At 42.8% G+C, this 22741-nt stretch overlaps 1 protein-coding gene and 1 long non-coding RNA gene across 3 annotated transcripts in view; one reads left to right on the top strand and one right to left on the bottom strand.

Annotated features, from left to right (window-relative positions):
* Positions 1 to 22741, top strand: part of LOC117247023 (serine/threonine-protein kinase SBK1) — a 76819-nt gene that overhangs the window by 43482 nt on the left and 10596 nt on the right. The window lies entirely within an intron of this gene.
* Positions 1 to 22741, bottom strand: part of LOC144459400 (uncharacterized) — a 70595-nt gene that overhangs the window by 47577 nt on the left and 277 nt on the right. The window lies entirely within an intron of this gene.

Below are 22741 nucleotides of genomic sequence, written 5' to 3'. Positions count from 1 at the left end.
TTTCACCAAGTTTGAAGTGGATCTGGTCAAGTCTGTAGGAGATGTACATTAAAGTCTAAAACATGACATTTCCCATTGCCAGTAGGGGGCGCTATGTTTATCTCTAATTATTGACATGTAGATGTGTTCAGGGCGGGACTGTCATCAATCCTGTGAAGTTCGGCCAAAATTGGACCATGTATGCTGGAGTTATAAACTAATTTCTGTTTAGTGGCGAGACCCCTAACTTTGACGCCATCCCACGGTCACACGCATTGACGAAAACTCAAGCTTTTGATAACTTTTCATCTTCAAGGTCTTGGGATGGGACAGACCAAGGTTTGAAGTTGATCGGATGAAATCTCTAGGACTAGTTTGTTCATTTATGACCCCTGCAAAAATGCACCAAAATTGCACAGTAAATTCAAAATGGCCGACTTCCTGTTGGGTTTAGAGCATGCCTCCAAGAGGCTTTTTTGTACATCTCTGGGCATTACATAAGCCTGCCGAGTTTCATACATGTAGGTTAAACTAGCTTCAGGGGCTGTTTCCTCAAACTTTTGTAGGGGGCGCTACTGAGTCATTTTTTGGAACCCACACACAAGAACCCGCACACAATTTTTCAATTTTTCTGAGATGTGTGCAAAGTTTCATGAGTTTTCGGGTATGTTAAGCCTCCCAAAAAGGCAATTAATTTGGAGGAAGAAGAAGAAGAAGAAAAAATCCTTGCATTTCAATTGGGTCCTCGCACCGCTAGGTGCTTGGGCCCTAATAATAATAATAATAATAAATACACACAATAGGAGTTATAATGTTAATGGGAATCCAGTCAGTTAGCTAGTCAGTAGCACCTTGGCTTTAATATTAACCATAGACTATGATATTAACACATGCACATGACACAACAGCTAGCTTCTCTCATTCCAATTCAAACAGAGGACAGTGGCACTGACCACCTGTAACGTTTCCTAGCTAGAAAAAACATCAGCTAACTCCTACCTAACAACATTAACAGTGACCTACGATTAAATGCAGCAAAAATGAGGACTGGTAATGAAAATAATGTGTTGGTATGGAGTGGTAGAAGTTAAGAAATGTGCCACATATCCTGGTTTAAACCAGGTAGCGCATTGCTCTGTGCAGATAGAGCGCTCAGAGCCCGAGTCGGGGAAAGGTGTGTGTGGGGAGGGGAGTGCTGCTGTATTTTTGTTGTTAAAATATTACGTTTCAACCAAGTACTGTATGGTTTTGACACTTTTCTAGCTTGTTAAAAAAGGACATACAGTAAAAAACAAAATAAAAAAAAAATCTCTCAAATTTTAGGGGTGCTGGGACTCAATTTAGGGGTGCCCAAAAATAGGCTAGAAACGCTTATGGTCGACACCTCCCCCTGCTGCGCCGCCACACCCATCTCAGCGCACCTCGGTCTGCCAAACTACCAAACTGAGCGCGCCTCGGGTTGCGCTGCTCAAAACTAGCTCTGCGCGGGGTTCGAAACCCTGCACCGCGCCAGGAAACTAGAGGCCTCTGTGTTACACGAAGGTGGGGTTTGCCTGTCCACATGTACACAACAGAGCACAGCAGAGATAGGTTCAGTAAATGCTACTTGAGTTTACAACAGCTCGTTACATGCAACAATTCTGCAAAAAAGTGTCTGACTGGCAGCTATGGCTGCCAAACAAAAACCATAAAATTAAAGAAAAATATCCTAATTAAAATAAAGTGCAAAAACATTGAATTCACAGAAATTTTCATGAAATGTTCTGCAGAAAAATACCATTATTCTACAGATTTTTCCTACATTATTAAGATCAAACACCGTTTATAAAGTGACAATGCTAAAAGTTCTGCAGAAAACTACCGTTATTCCACAGATTTTTCCTACATTATTACGATCACAATTTAAAGCAACACAATGGATTTTTTTACCCCTCAAAATATATATCCAAGATCCTTGTGATGGTACATCAACTCACAATAGGTTGGATGACACCTCCGTCATTGCTTGAGAGCGTCTGTTTCACTTGCACTGGCACTATGCAGTTTCGGGGTTCGGGGTAGGAACCCAGACACAAAATACAAAAAATTTGTCTGCTTTACGGCATACGTCATATCCCCCTCCTTGCCATCCTCGAGAAGCCTGGATCCAGGTCCAATAATTTCCTCTTCATTGGTGTCATGACTGCCCAGAAGTACCTGAACAGCTGAGCCGTGGCAGCACACAGGTATGCGACGTGTCAGAGGAGAAATGAACCGTTCACATTGCTCTCTTTGTGGCAGGTAACGGTCCACAAACCTCACCGCACTGAAGGGACTGTTCTTAACTTATCAGAGGAGGAGGGTGGCTGGTTGATTTTTATTTTATTTATTTATTTTATTTTGATCCCCCCTATGTTAATCACTTATTGATGCTGTTTTTGAAGTATGAATAAGTCAATAAGTAATTTATTCCATTGAAATATCATTGATGTATTATAGAACAGTTATTTATCTTTTTATAAATGACAAAAGGCACATCTGCCTAATTTTTGCTGTGGTATCGTGATACTACTCAGAACCGTGATACTTTCACTGGTATCGTACCATGGGTCCCAATTTTGGTACCGTGACAACACTACAACTTGGCATGTTGGGGCTTTAGGAGACTTGGATGATGCCAGATGAGCAGTATGGAGACATTTTATGTATTTTGTGGATTGAAAAAAGTCACTTGACCTTCTATCAGCATGAAGGTGAGTAGATGACTGAATTTAAATTTAAAGTGAACTATTCTTTTAAACAAACTTAGCTTAAATTTTCTATATGAGACATTCTGGCAATGTGAGCAGAGTACTGTCCGTTTTTAGAGTGCTAGTTAATAAATATTTCCCAATTTCAAAATGCACCTTAATGTGCATTCAGATGGTTGCAGGCACTGTGGTAAAAACATAGATAATCCTTTTCATTTGAATGTGGAGGGTGACCACATGGGGTGCCAAAAAAAATGCACTTAATTCATAAAACAAGGCAGTGCGCCTGTATCAATTGTGGTTAACACTGAATATCTTATGTACTGCAGTTGATACAAATGATGGACTTGTCTCTCTGTTGGGTGCCTGTTCTTCCCCATAAACCTTGTTCCAATGCTTGATCTAAAAAATATCAGGAAGTTTGTCATCATTAGCAGTTATCAGTGTTGGAATATAAAAATTAAATTAAATTACTGTACTGAGGGTGCAAGTCCTCTGCAGTGGCCATGGGTTTGAATCCAGCCTGCAGCCCTTTGCTGCGTGTCTTCCCCGCTCTCTCCACCCTTTCATACTGCAATCTGTCTTTCTCTAACCAATGAAGGTAGGGAAAAAAAAAATTAAAAATTACTCAGAAATAAACAGGCAGTTACACATATATAACTGCAACATCTCTCCAAGACAAGCACAAGCTATATCATATACTGTATTTCTGTGTAATTTGGATGTGTGTGAGAAGAGGAAAAGGCTGTTGGCTGCAGGCTGAATGAAGGCCACAAATGAAGATGTTTAAACTAACAACCCCACAATACATCATAGCAACTCCCCAGGCAGTTCTGGATCTCAGCAGATGCTGCATTTTCCCTTTTGCAAAGACTGAGAGGACAGACAGGATAGGTCATGTTTATCCGATTTCTTTGTTCTACTAATTTTTTAAGTAGTTAAGCAACACCAGGTGAGAGATGAGGATGGTAGCTATGCTAAGCAAGCACAGTCATTCAATCTCTTAGACTGATCAGGGTTTTTTAATAGTCAAATAGTATGATTCATGTAAATATCTTGAAAATGCCCACATCTTTTATTGCCCTAGAATGACCTGTAGTATAGGCTATATATTTTTTTTTTATTACTTTTCCCTCTGATAATCATCACCTTGCCTTGATGAGCATGTCTCTGGAATTAGAATAAGAAGTATCAAGTGAATTTATATATTACGTATATAAGTACATGGAACGTAACACAAATTTTGATTAATTCCAACTTGGATGTATTGCTCAATATTCATTAAGTGAACAGAATATCCATGAATCAAGAAGTTAATATTTTGGCTGGTAAAACAAGGTGTGAAATAGGCCCATCTAAAGCTTACAAGGGTGGGATAGGCAGGGGAGAGACACACAAATGATTCCAGTTTTGTTTTAATGTTAGAGCAAACCAGCCATCTATCTTTCTTTCTCTCGCACTCACACATAAACACACACACACACACACACACACACACACACACACACACACCACGGATGCAAACTCATCAGCAAATATCAGCTTTAAAATGTGGATTTACAGTCGATTTCAGCATATAGAGAAGACTCACCCAAGAATTAATATCAACTTACTGCTACTAAAGTAATATAAGGGGGACATCAGTACAAGGCACATTAATTGACAATGGACAATGTTAGAAATAGAAAAAGAAAAACAGATTACCGTATGCTGTGTGTGAGAGAGAGAGGGAGAGCTCTATTGCAGCTGCTATTTGGTCAGTTAAAAGACAGAGCTTAGATATTATGTTCATAAAATTATTTCACAACTAAAGCGCGTGTGTCGGCGTCTGTAGCTGCCTGTCTGTGCTCTCCCTAACCTGCGATTTTTAACTGATTTATGCTATCTGCTTGGACATCAGTTGTTTTTATTTATCTCCTTTAATCGAGTGTTATCTTTTAATCACTGGATGTCCAAGCATTAGGGGTTTTAACAGCCAGACACTATCCAACCTGCTTGACAGGTGGGAAAACTTCTGCCAGCTGACAGCACAGCAATACATATATGCAGTGGTCGAATTGAGGGGGGATGAGGGGGGATGCCATCCCCTTTGTTAGAAAATTGATCAAAAAGCATCCCCCTTGTTAATCTAGAATCTGTTTGTGCAAGCACGGACGTAATTTGAGGGGGGACACAGGGGACATGTCCCCCGCACTTCCCGTATCTGTGCCCTCTGTCCCCCGCACTTTTTTACAGCCGTTACAACCATTCAATTCGTTTTTAACATGTGGTAACATGTTTTTCTCCAAGCCGTCTTTAAACGCACCATGAGTAGGCGGTGCCAGGCGCATACACATGCTGTCATTTTGTGATCAGAATCAGTCAACGAGAGGTGTTCTACTGGGCAGTGCAGCTGTGTTAACTATGTTCAGCAAAGCAGCCAGCAAGAAGCAAAAAACCTTGCAGTTTCAGAGTAATAATATTGCATGTAGATAATGTTAGCTAAATGATGACTAATTAATAGATGCCAATATATCAAGTTAAGCTAGTTAACAATAATGTTAATGGTACCTATGTTAAATTGCTTGCTAGCTAGTTTCATGCTAGGAAAAAACCCACTCCTCCTTAATAAGAACTTGTGCTCACTATTGCTTTGCACATATTTTTTTTAATCTTTTTTTGCCACAATATAAAGAGCAGGGTCAGGGAGGAGACAGAGGACCAGAGGCCAGCAAGGATGATCATGCAGAGTCTTCACAGGTGAGGACAGATTATAACTGGCTGAGAGAAAATATCTAGAGCACAAAAGTGACTGTGTGATTAATTTCCACAGCTATGTCACCACTACTATTGGTAATTCTATTTCTTTTGCTTTGCACATTTATTATCTATATTATTGCAATAAATAGAAGAGGGACAGGGATAAACCAGGCAGGTATCAGGACAGGGACCTGACAGCAGCACCAATTATCAGCCCAAGGCTTCACAGGTAAGGAGAAATTATAACTGGATAAGGAAATGTCTATAGGATAAGAGTGACTCTAAGATTAATTTTCACAGCTATTTCAGAACTACTCTTATTTAAACTCTAAATGTTTTTTGATCTGTATTGCAATAGCAATACTACTGCATTATTTGTGTTTATAAAGGCAGCAGGTATAGGTCATGCCATTTTTCTTTATCTTGATTAATTTTGCACATCTGTACTGTCATATTTGATGATGTGTACACGCAAAAAACCTACATCGCATCCCCCTTGTTAAAAATTAACAATTCGACCACTGCATATATGGCTACATCTATGCACCCCAATGTGGACCCCCCCAGCCTTATATAGGCTGAGCCCAGCTGCTCTGCCTATATAAGAATGCTATTTTCTGCATCTCCACATTCGATGGTGGAAAGAGAGTTAACGCTTTAAAGGATTTAGGAAGAATATCAGGTAGATGTAACTTGTGTATGATTGACATGCATATTTGTTGACCATAAAGAGGTGCTGTAAAAGTGACAACAGTCCAAGTGATGACAGTGTTGTAAATTATAATAGTAGGCCTCACGGAGGGACACCAAAAATGTAGGGAATCTACTAGGCCTCACGGGGGGGGGGGGGGGGCACCAAAAATGTTGTGACCATGCCTCACCAAGGGCCTGACCTTCTTATAGATCTCCAATTAAAGTATTAAGTATTAAATTGGCTATCTGAAATAATAATTATTCATAATAATTATTAATTCTGTAAATAATGTGACTTAATTTACATTAAATCACCTCATGGGGCACCATTCCCAAGAAGGGAAAAATGATAGCCAGTTAAAGATGTCACTAAACAATCAATTTGGCATTTTGATTGATAATTGAATAAATAACTATAACCAAAATTACTGTATGAATAGTAAAGGTGGAAGGATTTTGGAGTTCTTGGCGTAGCAGAGGTTGACTATTCATTCACTTTTGTGCAGCATTAAACAGACAGCAGATATGATTCCAAAAATATATATTTATTCATAAAGGAAGCAAAGCAAAATAAAACACACAAATTCTAACTAACTAACTACATACAAGCTTGGTGTGTGTATATGTATATATATATATATGTGTGTGTGTGTGTGTGTGTGTGTGCGTGCGTGTGCACACGCACACGCGCGAGAGAGAAAGACAAAGGTGGGTGTAGTAATCAAAGGACCGTTGGGCCCTACAAAACAAAATGGCTGACAACAGAGAACTACAAGATGGCCGAATCAAAGCTGGCTTCAGATCAGGGGAGGTGTTTGTCTGACTGTGTGGTCAGGACAAAGACAAAGGAAAAGAAGCGGGAACTTTGAACTGCATGTTTGGGTGTAGCTCTGTTGAAAGCAAATTTGTAGATGAGTCTATGCGAATGTGATATGTGTTGCTAAGGGTCTGGACTAGTGCAGAGAATGTTTAGTTGCATGCAAGACTATGAAAAGCATAAGCAAACTAAACACTTAGCTTTGGCGAAGCAAACTAACCAATAATCTAACTGCAGCAATCACAACAATGACTCAATAAATAGCATTAAATCACATTCAACAAGTTAAACAGTCTTGCTTAGTTTGCACAGCTGTGATAAAGCTATGCCCATTTGTTACATTACCAATCCTTGAATGGATGGAGGGAAAGGTTGGTTTGAGGCGTGCTCCTTTTGTTAGCTGGCAGGGGAAAGCTGGAAAGAGCTGTGGTTCCAGGTGCAGTCTTTGTTGTGTCCTTGTTCCTAAGATGCAGATCCAAGGAAGCCGGTTGCTCGGGGTCCTTGCACAATTAGACGTTGGGGCGCTAACTCAACTTGGTTCTCCTTGTTGCTGCAAAGTTAGTCTCTGATTTCAGGTTTTGCCCTGCTGTGGACAAGCAGGTCATGGTCCAGGAGAAAGAGAGCAAAGGTCTGTAGAGCAATTGCCGTCCCTTTAGTGGTTTGGGGGCAAGGGCTTCTGAGCTGGTCAGAGCCCAGGAGGAAGGGTCTGGACTGGTTGGCAGCCCATGAGAAAGAAGAAAACATCTCTGACAGTGAAGGGAGCAGAACTTCTACAGTTGCCTGGTGACATCACAGTCACATGACACCGTAAAAGTACTGTCCAATCAAGTTTTGAGACTTGTCTCTCACTGAGGTGTGAGGTGAGGTGGGATGGATGTCAAATAACTGTTTATATTTCTACTTTGTATCCACTCCCGTTGCCTTGATCAAGTTAATCCATCGCGCCGTCATTTCAAACTCAACACTTCCTGAACCTGGGCTGAGAGAATCCCTGCATTTTCTAAATAGGCTTTTTTTGTGAAACATTTATAGGAACAGTGACTTTTATGTTTGAGTACGGTACTTCAAATGAAGATCCTACCATCTGCTAGCGCTGGCACATGAACAGACACAGTGACTGAAATAATTGTAAAAGTAATAAAAATAGGACAAGAATAACCTGATAACATCACGCATGTTGTGAAAGATGACCGGGGATAATTGGTGTGGACCATCATGTAGTGTGTCATGTCTGTCGGCTAAGTCACGTGTAGCACTTATACCCACCAGACTAATAAATTAGGTAGGATACCAGAGTTAACATGTAGATGGACTAGTTGTGGGTTGAGGTTCAGCTCTGGGAGCTGGTGAGAATGGATGAGACACACACAGTATTTGCAATGATAAGAGAGTGTATTGACAAAATATATACAAACAAAAATGCTTTTAAGTGTATTGATAATAACAAGAATTAATCAAACAAAACAAAGGCCTTGAGTAGAAAAATATTTACAGAGGTTCCATATGAAAGGCACAGTCTCCTAGTAGCAAATTTCACATTTCACAGTTCAGCTTTAATTCTAGTCAATGTCACTCTACTCCAGTTATCAATCAGACCACCACCACTCAGTTAAATACTCACAGAGCAAAATACAATTTCCCCAATACCATATTTCCACAAACACTCATTTCTCAAAGAACATTTAATAAATATGATTTTCAGTGCAAAAGGTAATTTTTCCCAAAAGTGAGAATATTGCACAACCCAGAGAATTAATGCTAAATAATCATTCGGTATGGGAGTAACAGCAAATTGAGGAGGAAAGTCCTATCATTTCAGTTGATCTTCAGCTTCTTCATCATCATCATCATCATTAACAAGCCTGACCAGTGTCCCGTCACATCCAGCATGAGTTTCCAGCAACAGCACAGCATCACATCATCCAAACAAGGCAGTTGAACGACTCCTCTCAGTGTGCAGCATGACATGGGTTTGTCTTGCTTCCTCCTACAGTCACCGACTTCCCGCTCCAGCATTAAAGAGTTCCAACCTCCATCTCCAGTCCTCCTTTCTCCGTGTTTCTGCTCTTATTACCAACGGTATGTGTAGCGTGTGGTTGTCTGCTGGCGTGCTGCTGTCTATTGAGTCAGGTAGCCTCTTCTCGTTTACTGGAGGGAAAGGGACGGGGCTCAGGTGAGGGAGACCACTGTTGATTGGTTCTGCTCAAATGACTGGCAGACCACATAGCCTATTATATGTGGTTTCACACATTCACCAGCATTACATCCTCCCCTCTTGAAGGATTGCACGTCCCGCTGCATCCTCTCTGTGGCTGGGAAGTCACTGGGGCATCCAAGCCAACCCACATCGGCACAGAGGGCAACACCATGTCAGGACTAGGATCCACTAGCGAGCTGGTGACAGCATTGCTTAGGCCTTGAAACAATGATTGAATTACTGAAACCAGTGGATTTCCCAGTTTGGCATATTGAAACCGCTCTGGTGGTTTCCTCTGTCTCTTGGGATATCTGACAGGTGAGTCAGTAGGCAACGGATTACTTTCCTGCAGAGGTTCTTGAATATCATCACTTTGGTCATTTCCAGTTCCCCTGTTTGATTTTAACACATCTGAGATTACATCCTGGTCAACAGCATGCATATCAGGTAAGTTTCTTCCAGGTAGTACATCACTTCCATTGTTGTTCTCAGGTAAGTTCTCTGTGTTAGAACCATGTTCCACATTAAGAGCATTGGCTTGTCCAGGTGAAGCCATTTCAGAAGATAGGTTGGACTTAGAGTATGAGAGTGAGTCAGGTTCAGATTCATTGTCATCTCTCCTAGGGTCAACCTCACCGGGGGTATTAGCTGAGGTTGCTACTGCTGGGAAAACCACACCCCTTGTATCACTCTCAGAAGGATCAACAGACAGCGGCAAGGGAGAGGAAGTCACAGCATGAGCAGTAGGATCTGCACCCTTAGGATGCTGAACTGTATTCTTCTCATACACTTTGATGGATGCGAAGGGAGAGCTCTGCAGCTGTTGGTGCATAGGAATGTCATCAGAATCAGAATTAACATCATCTTGTACATGACTGTCACTGCTGGGACATGGTTGGTTACAGGTTTGCAGCCTTCTAGGCAGGTTGACAGTGTCAGGAACTTCAGGGTCACAGCTAGGCAAAAACCCACACGGTAGCAGCAAGTCTCTGTGTACTATATGCAAAGGACCATCTTTGTGTTCAGGCTTTACCGTGGATATGGGGTTGTTCGGATTTTCTTGATTCCAGCTATTTGACAGAGTTCCTTGATGGTTTTGGATTCAAAATCTGGCCCCTGGTCACTGTGCAGGCATTCCAGAAAGCCATAGTGGACAATGAAACTTTCCCATAGTGCTTTGGCAACAGTGTGAGCCTTTTGATTGGGAGTTGGAATGTATGCTGGTATGCTGGAAGTTCTCCTGCCTGTTTCACAACCACATAGATGTCTGACTCCCACTTATCTGCTAACTTTTTTTTAAAGATATTTTTTTTGGCATTTTTGCCTTTAATGCACAGGACAGGTAAGTATGAAAGGGGGAGAGAGAGAGGGGATGACATGCAGCAAAGTGCCACGAGCTGGATTCCAACTCGGGCCGCTGCAGCAACAGCCTTGTACATGGGGTGCCTGCTCTACCACTAAGCCACCGACGCCCCCTTATCCGCTAACTTGTGTTTGCCTTGCAACCGAACATTTCTAACAAGCACCCAGTCACCAACATTGAGTGTGGATTCAGTGACCCGTTTGTCCAAGCTTGCCTTGTTGCGGCCTGCATTTTTAGCAGCGTTCCCACTGGCAAACCTGTAGCTCTCCTCTAGATTGCTTTTGAGATCTTTGACATATTGAGAGTGTGGTGGCTGTGAAACATCAGAGGGAAGACCAAAAGCCAAGTCTACTGGCAGACGAGGTTGTCGACCAAACATGAGCTCATAGGGACTAAAACCAGTAGTCTCATTCTTGGTGCAGTTGTAAGCATGTACCAATGGCTTAACAAAGGCTTTCCAGTGAGCTTTGTCCTTGTGACTTAAGGTACCCAACATCTGGAGCAGTGTTTGATTAAAACGTTCCACAGGCTTTCCTCCTGGATGATATGGGGTTGTTCGGATTTTCTTGATTCCAGCTATTTGACAGAGTTCTTTGATGGTTTTGGATTCAAATCTGGCCCCTGGTCACTGTGCAGGCATTCCAGAAAGCCAAAGTGGACAATGAAACTTTCCCATAGTGCTTTGGCAACAGTGTGAGCCTTTTGATTGGGAATTGGAATAGCAACGGCATATTTGGTAAAATGATCAGTTATTACCAATATGTCCTTAGTATTGCTACGATCTGGTTCTTTTCAACTGCAGCTGCCATTTTGGGCCAGAAAAAACGGGCTCATACAAGATCAAGCACACGCTCTACTCCCATATGTCCCATGTCATCATGGAGACTCTGTAACACCAGGGCTCTCAGTTCTGCTGGCAATACCAATTGAAGAGTGGTACTTGCACCTTGTTGTTGTGATCTGTACAGGATGCCATTTTTCAGAACCAGATGATTCCATTCTCGGATCAGAAGAGGATGTTCAGGGAGTTCAGCTCGAACTGTAGGTGATGGAGTCACTCCTCATTCCAACTGCTGGATGACTTCCCTGATACAAGTGTCAGCTCTTTGAGTTTCTCTCAACTCACTTTCTGTTAGATGAGGAATCACAGGGAACCAGCTTTTACCTCCCTTGAGGAGGGCACTGGGAAGTGCTTCAGCATGAAGTGCAAAGCGATTCAACCAATGGTAAGGAGTGAGAACCAGTTTCATCCACAGTCAAAGCATTACAAACAACATGCTTGTCACAAATGGCCTCAACTTCTGACTCAGACAGGTGCTGTAAGGCAAACTGACAGATTCGATCCCTCTACTTTTGGGAAGAATAATCATCCAGTAGATCACCATGGGGACGTCGTGATAAAGCATCGGCATCTACATTCTGGCTGCCATCTCTATACTGCAATTTGAAAGTGAAAGTAGCGAGGTCAGATAGCCATCGATAGCTTATAAGCATCCAACTTGGCGGTAGTCAAAAGGGAGGTGAGGGGGTTACTATCAGTGACAACTGTGAACTGAGCTCCATACAAGTAATCACTGAATGTCTCTGTAACTGCCCATTTCAGAGCCAGAAACTCAAGCTTAAGAGCTGGATACTTTGATTCACTACGAGTCAACCCTCGACTCGCAAAGGCGATGGCTCGTAACTTTCCTTCCTGCTCCTGATACAATGCTGCACCCAATCCTGTGGTGCTAGCATCTGTACGGAGGGTGTAAGTAGGGTTGGGATCCGGATCTGGTTCTTTTTTGGAACCGGGTCCAAAGTTCCGGTTCCGGAACCGGTTCCATCACATTTGGAGTAACGGTTCCTGCAAACGGTTCCTAGATTGTAAAAAAAAACGTCACATGCATTTCCATTAGAGTGCATATTTCTGTCCGAACCCGACAGAGCCCAACATTATTTAATTACTAAAGCACTGAGTTTGTGTCACACAGTTGTTGTGGTTACAGACTATTTAACAGGCTGGGCATGTGCCGTGAATGCTCTGCGGAGAGGGAGACCTCCGTGTTTGAGACGGGAGCGGGCGGCGGGAGGTCCGAGGCTTCCAGCGAGGGGAGCGGTAGAAACAAACAGCCACTGTGTGTGTGTGTGTTCTGTTCAGGTGTTGTCACGTAAATAACAGTGCCCAAGCATGAATGCATATAAGTATTTTTTATTACATTGCTGTGGTTAATTTGAGGTAATAGTGTTACTGTAGAAATCAGAGAATCACTTTTTGTTGTTAAATATTCTCAGGGAGATGATACAAGCTCTAAATCTGAAATACACACCACACACAAATGTCTATTTTCATCTAATTGTACTGTGCAACAGTTAGAATTAAGTTTTTGTATTTGTATGATTGCATCTGTGTTTATTATATACTTGTTTAAGCATAGCAAGTATAATGAATATAATGTAGGAATCGGTAAGAGGAATCGGTAAGAGGAATCGGTAAGGAATCAGACCGTTAAGAAGGAATCGGCAAGGAATCGGAATCGTTAAAATCCTAACGAGTCCCAACCCTAGGTGTAAGGCAGTTTAGGGTTAGCAAACCCAAGCACAGGGGCTGTAGAAAGGGTTTCAATGTGAGTATCAAATGCCTGCTGACAAGCTGGGGTCCATTGGGATCCAAACGGTTCCTTTGGGTTGTGGTACTGAGGAGACTGACTCCGTTTCTTTCCTCGGTTATGAAGGGGTGGATATCCTGCAGTGAGGTCATTCAAAGGCTTTACAAGTTGGGAGTCACCTTTAATAAACCTCCGATAGTAACCAGAGAAACCAAGGAATGATCTCAATTCTTTGAGTGTTGTGGGTTGTGGCCAGGTCTTCAGAGCTTGGATTTTATCAGGATCAGTTTCAACACCGTTAGCAGAGACAATATGGCCAAGATATCGTACTGAAGTTTGGAAGAATTTGCATTTCTCCAATGATAACTTGAGACCATATTCTTCCAGCCGATGCAACACTTTAAGTAGACGGGATTCATGTTCCTCCAGAGTGTCAGAAAAGGTAATGATGTCATCTATGAACACTAGCACCTCTTTCAGATTGAAATCTCCCATACACTTCTCCATCAGACGTTGAAATGTGCTAGGGGCATTTGTAATGCCTTGAGGCATCCGGTTAAACTCCCAGAAGCCTAAGGGACAGACAAAAGCAGTTTTTTCTTTATCCGATTCTTTCATTTCAGTTTGATAATAGCCAGACTTAAGGTCCAATACAGAAAACCATTTGGAACCAGCCAGGGCACGAAAAGCTTTCTCCATATTTGGGAGGGCATACACATCTTTGATGGTCTGTACATTAAGTTTTCTGTAGTCAATGCACAAGCGGACAGAGTTATCTTTCTTCCGAACAACTACAATTGGTGAGGAAAAGGGGGACTCAGACTCTCGGATAATCCCAGCCTCTGCCAGCTCTTGCAGATGTTTGCGCACTGCATCCACATCCTGCGGATGAATAGGTCTAGCCCGCTGTTTAAAGGGAGTCTCATCACTCAGTGTGATATGATGTTTCACTTTATCAGTGTGACCAAAATCCAGCTCATGCTGTGCAAAGACTTCAGGCATAGTGTTGAGGAGTGTTGTTATTCTCTCTTTCCATTCAGTTGAAAAAGGTGAGTCACCAAAATCAAACTGGAAGCGTGGAGGTAGGGGGGATTTTGGGGGTTTGGACAGGTTACACTGAGCAGAATGCGACTGAGAGGCAGACTGTTTTGTGATAATGTTCTGCACTGCACTCAATTCAGCCAACACAGTTGGTGGTAGAATAATGTCACGCCCAGTTTCATTGTGTAACACTACTGGAAGGCGACTGGACGGCTTGGAGGACATGGTGATAAGACAATTTATCACCAAAACCCCACAAGGCAAGGAGGAGTCAGATGGAGGTTCCTCATCAGGGCCCATTTCTCTACATGGGGACCTCTATTGTTCAGGACACCCTGTACTATATGCTGGAATCACCTCAGGGGTGTGGCCTTGGAGCTTTATCCGCCCTAAGTTTCCATCATGAGATTGCTTGTGCCTCAGTGCCATGATCTTCAATACAGCCCGATACCCATGATATGCAGGGAGAAAACTGGGGTGGTACTGACAATACTCAGCATAAAGAAAGTCGAGTGTATTGGTGCTGATTAACACTTGGTCACCTGTGTTTCCACCATGACCGGGAACCACCAAAGCAAGAGTAGAGATGTCCAGCTCAGTCCCAACAAACTCCTTCAGGAACGTCACACACAGCTCCACATACCCCAGATAAGGCACTTCTTGTCCATTAGCTCCTTCTATTTCTAGAAGAGTGGTTAAAGGGATAGTGCACCCAAAAATGAAAATTCAGCCATTATCTACTCACCCATATGCTGACGGAGGCCCTGGTGAAGTTTTAGAGTCCTCACATCCCTTGCAGAGATCGGCGGGGGGAGCGGCTAGCACACCTAATGGCTGACGGCGCCCCAGACTGACGTCCAAGAACACAAAATTGAAACCACAAAATATCTCCAACATGCTCATCTGTAGTGATCCAAGTGTTTGAAGCCCCGACATAAAAAGTTGTTTGGAAAAACGTCATATGAACTCTGTTTTTAGCCTCACTGTAGCCTGTAGCTCTGACTGCTTCTCTGTGCTCCGCGCTCACGTGTGCGCGCTCAGAGTGATCGGTGATGCACGGTCTCTGAAGAGCAGCAGTCTCGTCAGTACTAGTCTCGCTTACCAGACCTTTCTCAAGAAAAGAAAGGTCTGGCTGGGCCGACTCTCACTGTGAGATTGGAGAAAAAAACGCCCCGGCTGCTTGTACTTCTTTCAACCAATCACAATCGTTCTGGGCGGTGCCACAGCAACGGTGCGCTTGCAAAAATATTGCCGGGGGGAAACAGGTTTTGGTGTAACACGCCCACAAAAATATCACCTACAGGACGCGAACCATGGCAGAAAAATGACTACATCCCCGCAAGATCAAACACCGCAAAAGTTAGTAAAGGACGTGTTGAAAACGGTTGAAAACTGTTACACAACTGGAGGTGGTAGGGTGGGACTTCAGCGGGTGGCTCGTTCTGCCCAATGAGAGGCTGATCTCTGCAGCAAACTTCCGCCCACTCAGACTACGTCAGTACTGATGTCCAGATTCTCAAGTGCAGGCATCGCCAATTCCCAGTCTGAGCAGCAAAGACTTTCCTCATCTGTCGGCATTGCTTTGCATTTGAAACAACTACACCACCAGGTTTCCAGTGCTCGACTCCGGTATTCTGCGGCTGGCTGAGGCTCATGAGCTGCGGCGGCTGCTTCGTCCAGTAGCCTGGGTTCCGCGTCTGTATACTCGGGCTCAGACAAATACGGCTCAACAAAGAAATGCTGTTCCTCCTCAATTTCAAAGTCTTCAGACATGTTGGGCTGTCCTTTGCTAAAAGACCGTAGTGCAAATTATCTTTTAGCTACTGTGGTTACTGTTGTCTCCCCCTGCGGTGCACGTGTCACGTGATGTAAACACGGGTAAGCAAAGCTCATGCTTTCGCTGGTCTCGCGCAAGCGCGCACACGTGAATGCGGAGCACAGAGAAGCAGTCAGAGCTACAGGCTACAGTGAGGCTAAATACAAACATTTTTCCAAACAACTTTTTATGTCGGGGCTTCAAGACACTTGGATCACTACAGATGAGCATGTTGGAGATATTTTGTGGTTTCAATTTTGTGTTCTTGGACGTTAGTCTGGGGTGCCGTCAGCCATTAGGTGTGCTAGCTGCTCCCCCTGCCGATCTCCGCAAGGGATGTGAGGACTCTAAAACTTCACCTGAGCCTCCGTCGGCATATGGGTGAGTAGATAATGGCTGAATTTTCATTTTTGGGTGCACTATCCCTTTAAAGGCTTTATTGGTTGATCAGCCAAAAACTGTGCATGATATGACAAAGGAATGGTTGTAACTTGAGATCCCGTGTCAAGCAGACATGTTGTTGGATTACCGGAAATCTTGACCTGCACGGTACTTTTGGTTCCCACCAGTCTCTTTGGTAATTTGGACAGATGATCATTTGCATTGGGTTGGTTCAACTGTACCCGCTTTGCAGTGGGACTCCATTCCTCATCACCAGCTCCTGAGTGTCCCTCCACAGAAGCTGATTCTAGTTTAAATCATCAGAAGATGCGGGAGGTTTCATTTGGCAACGTTTCTCTTGAAACTGTGCTTTTTTTAATGCCACCAAAGAAGGATTGGATGGTTGCTCACAGTTGGATGAAATGTGACCATCTTCTCCACAGTTAAAGGGCCACTGTATAAAATGGGTTGAAAACCTTTGAAAACAGTGATATCAGTGGTCAAATTCTAGATTGCAGGGCTCACTCGCTCACCCCTCCCGTCGGGTAAATGACAGTGGCCTCGTAGGGACAAAAAGCCTTGCGCAGACAAGAGTTTTTCAGGAGTAGGTCTATCTAGCAATGAGGTGAATGTTTATTTAGAAATCTAAACCATGTTATGATATTGTAATGAATCCCTCACAAGCAGGAGACCAGAGTAGCGTTCGGGAAAAAGGCCCGTTTATTTGAGCACTCCAAAAACTCTGGTAACACTCCAGGGGGTAAAAGACTCCATCCTAAACTCTGACTCTTCTAGCGTAACACACACACTCCATACACACATACTCGTTTACAATACCTAGCGGGCACCCCCTCCCCTCTCTGCTCCGCCAATCTCCAGCCGGCACACTGACTGACAGCGTAGCCTGTAAACAGAGCTCAGCTGTTTATTTAGCCTAGCAATATCTCCGGACTATAGTAGCTGCAATGGACGACTTTGAACGTGATTTTGAAGAGTTTCTTGTAGTGGACACAGACCCAGAGCCATACCTGTTGGAGCCAGAGCATACAGATGAGGAAGAAGGGGATTCGGTGCTACCATCATTGGGGAGATATATCATCAGGAGGAAAAGCGCCGCAGAGAGTGCATCACAAGGAGTGAAGTTACGTCTTCTTTTCCTCGCAGATGACGGTTCGGGTTCATTCTCTCCTGTTGCGTGTTAAGTGTGGTCCATTCGCAAACTTTATAACTTAAAAAACTTTTCACTACTCTCCATCGACGAACTACTAACACTCTCTGCTGTTTCCTCCTCCTTCTTCCTTCCTTCCGCTGTCTTCGTTGGTTTATTTATACACGCGAAACGCGTTCTCTGGCTGGCTGGATTGTCCGCTCGGTCTGCCGTACATACATGGCAGCGCAAGATGGCGACCTCTCTAAAGCAAGGCCCTTGCTATATATGTATATAAAAGCATAATTATAAGGCTACGAAAACCAAACGAATTTTATTTTATAGCGATTATACACTTGTATAAACATAATAATGGGTAGAAGATTCAGATTCAGATTTGATAATAAACCAGGCCAAATATTACACACTGGCCCTTTAAAGCAATATCCAGGGCGAAGCTGAGAACTGGGCTTGGTGCTGGCTTTAAACTGCTTTCCAGTGTGGACATGGTTCTGTCGAAAGGTGCCTTTTGTAGTGGACTTGGCATGGCTCGTTGGTGTACTTTTGAAGCCTGTACCAAAAGAGGAGGTCAAAGCTGAAAGTTGGCGTTGTATCTGAGTCACCATCTTCTTGAGCTGCTCAATTTCAGAGGACTGCTCAACCACTGTACATGAGCAAGCACTATGCACATGGGATGCTGCATGTGACTTGGAAGCAAGAGAGGTTGGTTTTACTGAACCCAGGTGATGTTTCATACGAGAGGCTTTAGCCACTTGTTTATCCTCTTCAATACGGAGCAGTAAAAGCAATTCTTCAAAGGATGGGGGACTGTCCTTCTTTTGCTCCAACTGGAGATCACTGATCAGAGTGTTATCCCAACAGCCTCGACAAAATTGTTTCAAGAGATGGCGATTCAATTCAGTGGGGGAAACACCACCTCGTTTCACAGCTGTGTTTAGTACCACTTGAAGACGGTGCAGATACTCAGAAGGCTTTTCTCCATTATTTTGCAAGGTACTCAGAAACTTGGCAAAACACTAATCTCCATCAGCCACAGTGCCATAAGCTGAGTGTAAAAGCTCAAGATATCCATTTGGTAGAGCTTGTGGCCCTAAATGCTTGACAATATCAGCAGCAGGTGGCAGCAAACTATCCAAAATCTTGCGAGAACGATCCAAGTCGGATACAGAGGGGTGAGAAAAAAAATCTACATTAGTTCGCCAGGTCTTATAGTCAGCTTCATTACTGGGCCGTGCAGGTTTTCCAGAAAAAGCCCTGAGCTGAGAGGAACTGTGAAGATGGGACACAACACTGTTGGTCTTGACAATGTGCTCTACGACCACTTTTTGAATCTCCAGGGCCCAGTATTTCAAAACTTGTAATCCGGATCAGAATAATCCGGATAATGAAATCCTCCTTTTCTCAGTCAGGGATCAAGGTGATCCTGCTGACTTTATCTGGGTATTTCAAAACACTGGCAGGGTGGATCACTTTGATCCCAATCTGACTGGATACGGATTTCCAAATCCAAATCCAGATCTGAAACGTTTCCCCTTTGGGGGCGTGGCTTTCAGATTATGACCCGCTGTGCTCTGTCTCCACGGCGGAGTACTTCACGAAAGGAGCAGTTGGTAGCACAGCTTTCGCATCAAAATGTAAGTATACCGTTGTCTAATGTGTAGCGTTTTTAAGACCATACGAAGGCCACTCACCATCTCATGTGAGCCAGCTATTTGAATTGTCACCTACTTAAAACGTGGGCGTACCGATCTCTAATTGAGCCGAGGTCATACTAACGGTAGCTAACGCGGCTCCATTGACTTGCATGTTAAGTAGCTAGCAGGCTAGTGAGGTAGCTGGCTTTATTGATGTATTTTGCGGTCTACGGTTTAATTTAAAAGGTAATTAATCAGAAGTACATCATATATCAACTCTTGAAACACCAACCTGTTCCAAGTTTAACATTATGTTATTGCCAACACAGCAGACCTTTTTATTTTTGTGTGCAGAGCAGACTGCTTCAGTATAGGAAAAATACACAGTACTAGTATGAATGATGCGGTTCATTCAGAAGTGTCAGAGGATTGAGTTTGGGTATGCTACAGTAATGCTGGTGATGTGCTTTTCTGTAACGTTACTTAAACAATTTCTCTGGCTATTGTGGATTCCTGACAATAATAAAGATATGCTCATACACACTCTACTTCTACTTTCAGAATACACTCACACCCATGGACCACTCAGCAATGCCACTGCTAATGAAGACAACAGGTCGAATGCTGGAAATCCCTGGAAATGTATCCCCTTTTGTAGAAGGCTCCCACTAAACATATAGCACTATAGCATCTGATTTGATGAAGTAAAATAATCAGTTTGTACACACAACCACTTCCTGAAATACATTGCTGCATGTTATAAAATCACAGTCAAGCACTTCCCAGGGATTTTAAAGGTGCATTTTCAAGCTTATCTGAATTAAGTAAAATTTATCTTCATTAAATCAGAAGCATGAAAATATACATTTAAAGTGCTTAAATGTGATTTAAATTGAGACATACAGCAATGTTTTTTCAGGACATAGTTGAGCTATTACTTTTCCCCCCTCAAAGATGTGATGTAACATTGGAAAAATGCAAGTGCACACATATCATTTGTTTCTAATTGCTTTTTTAGTACTCTGTTTGAATTGCCATGTGCTTATTATGTTAATCCCTGTGTTGTTTCTTGCACTCTATGTAAAGAAAATGTGCTATACAAATAAATTTGCTTTGCACTGCATTTCCTTGCCTTTGTCTGACCACAAACATATGTTGGATGTTTTGGTACAAACAGGTTATAATGTTAGGTGAAACTAGACGTTGAGAAATAGGTCTGTATTTGTTACTCTTATTTACAGCAGTTTCAGGAAGTATGGCCAAACAATATTTTTCTATGCTTGAAATTACTTACAACTAAAACACTAATTTAGATGAAGTGTAATGAACATCTTGAGTATCAATATCTAGGAGAAGTGGAGCTGAGGCTTTGTCAAATCCACCTCTGAGGTGGGATCCAAATAATCCTGAAATTTGGTATCAAATTGATCCAGATCTCTGCCTTAACTTTTGAAACACCCAAATGCAGCCTTTATCCGGATTAAAGGGAGGATTGGATTACCAGAGCTGAATCCTGATCCTCAGGATCAGGATCCTCTTGATCTGTGTTGAAATACCCAGTTTTCAGATCAGATCAGGATTTAATCCAATCCGGCCAGGATAATCCTATCAGATAACTTTGAAATACTGGGCCCAGGGGACTGAGCTCTTCCTCATTAGAAAGGAGGAGATGACTCAGATGACGTTTTACAGTAGCATGCGGGGCCAGGTAAGAAGCAAAAGCACTGGTCAGGCAAGGCGATGCCTTTCCTAATAGTGTCAGAGGGGCATTAACTGGAGATTATTTAATAGGGCCTTTATCCACTGTCTCATTAGTAGTAGAGGGCACTTCATTATCACTGTTTGGGTCAGATTTCACTTCAGGCTCTTTTTCTGAGGCAAGGGAAGAAGAGAATTTGGCTAGCTCCTCTTGCAATAGCACTCCAAATGGTTTTGCACTTAGCTTAGCGATGGCCTGCAGTTCCTCCAGATAGATCTTGGTGGCGTTGCTGCATGCGAGAGGACTGTATATGCTGGCCAATGAGCATAACTTATACGTGACCTCAGGTGTGATGGGACTTGTATAGTTTAAAGGTAGCAAAGGTGCAAGAGACTGCATAGCAGTTCCATGTGTAAATTCAACAATACCATGTCTTGGAAATTCAACAGTGTCAATCCTGAAAACACGACTTACAGACCCAAATTTTCTTTATCTGTATCAGTGTTAGTTAACCCAGCTATTACTACTGAATCTGGGATTTTTATGGACTCGGCCAACACAATTTCCATGATTTCCAAAATTGTTGATTTATACCCCAAAAAATGTATGTCCACCAATTCTCAACACAGCTCCTGGCTAGCTCACCATAATTATGTAGCAGTTATCATACCCGCCAGACTAATAAATTAGGTAGGATACCAGAGTTAACATGTAGATGGACTAGTTGTGGGTTGAGGTTCAGCTCTGGGAGCTGGTGAGAATGGATGAGACACATGGTATTTGCAATGATAAGAGAGTGTATAGACAAAATATGTACAAACAAAAATGCTTTTAAGTGTATTGATAATAACAAGAATTAATTAAACAAAAGTAGTAGAAAAATATTTGCAGAGGTTCCATATGGAAAGTCACAGTCTACTAGTAGCAAATTTCACATTTCACAGTGCAGCTTTAATTCTAGTCAATGTCACTCAACTCCAGTTATCAATCAGACCACCATCACTCAGTTAAATACTCACAGAGCAAAATACAATTTCCCTAATACTATATTTCCACAAACACTCATTTCTCAAAGAACATTTATTAAATATGATTGTCAGTGCAAAAGGTGATTTTTCCCAAAAGTGAGAATATTGCACAACCCAGAGAATTAATGCTCAATAGTCATTCAGTATGGGAGTAACAGCTAATTGAGGAGGAAAGTCCTACCACACCATCTGGTTGCCAGCCAGGCTTGCGGCCTGTGTGTGTCTTAGCTGCTCTTCTCGGTAATTTCTGGGTAGCTCGCCATCCATTTCAGTTGATCTTCAGCTTCTTCGTCATCATCATCATCATCATCATCATCATCATCAACAAGCCTGACCAGTGTCCCGTCACATCCAGCATGAGTTTCCAGCAACAGCACAGCATCACATCATCCAAACAAGGCAGTTGAACGACTCTTCTCAGTGTGCAGCATGACATGAGTTTGTCTCGCTTCCTCCTACAGTCACCGACTTCCCGCTCCAGCATTAAAGAGTTCTGACCTCCATCTCCAATCCTCCTTTCTCCATGTTTCTGCTCTTATTACCATCTGTATGTGTAGCGTGTGGTTGTCCGCTGGCGTGCTGCCGTCTACTGAGTCAGGTAGCCTCTTCTCGTTTACCGGAGGGAAAGGGACGGGGATCAGGTGAGGGAGACCACTGTTGATTGGTTCCACTCAAATGATTGGCAGACCACATAGCCTATGTGGTTTCACACATTCACCAGCGTTACACACGGCATGATTTTATGACTCCACAATCGTGTAATGTGACATAGTGACTTTCAGAATGGGCAGAAAAGTCATGTAGTGTGTACCAGACATAAAACCTCCTTTACCATTTCTCCCTGTTGCATGTCGCTTATTTTCAGTGTG

This window comes from Epinephelus lanceolatus, chromosome 21, assembly GCF_041903045.1.
Source record: "Epinephelus lanceolatus isolate andai-2023 chromosome 21, ASM4190304v1, whole genome shotgun sequence".
Taxonomy (NCBI): Eukaryota; Metazoa; Chordata; class Actinopteri; order Perciformes; family Serranidae; genus Epinephelus; species Epinephelus lanceolatus.
This window is presented reverse-complemented; position numbering and strand designations above follow the sequence as displayed.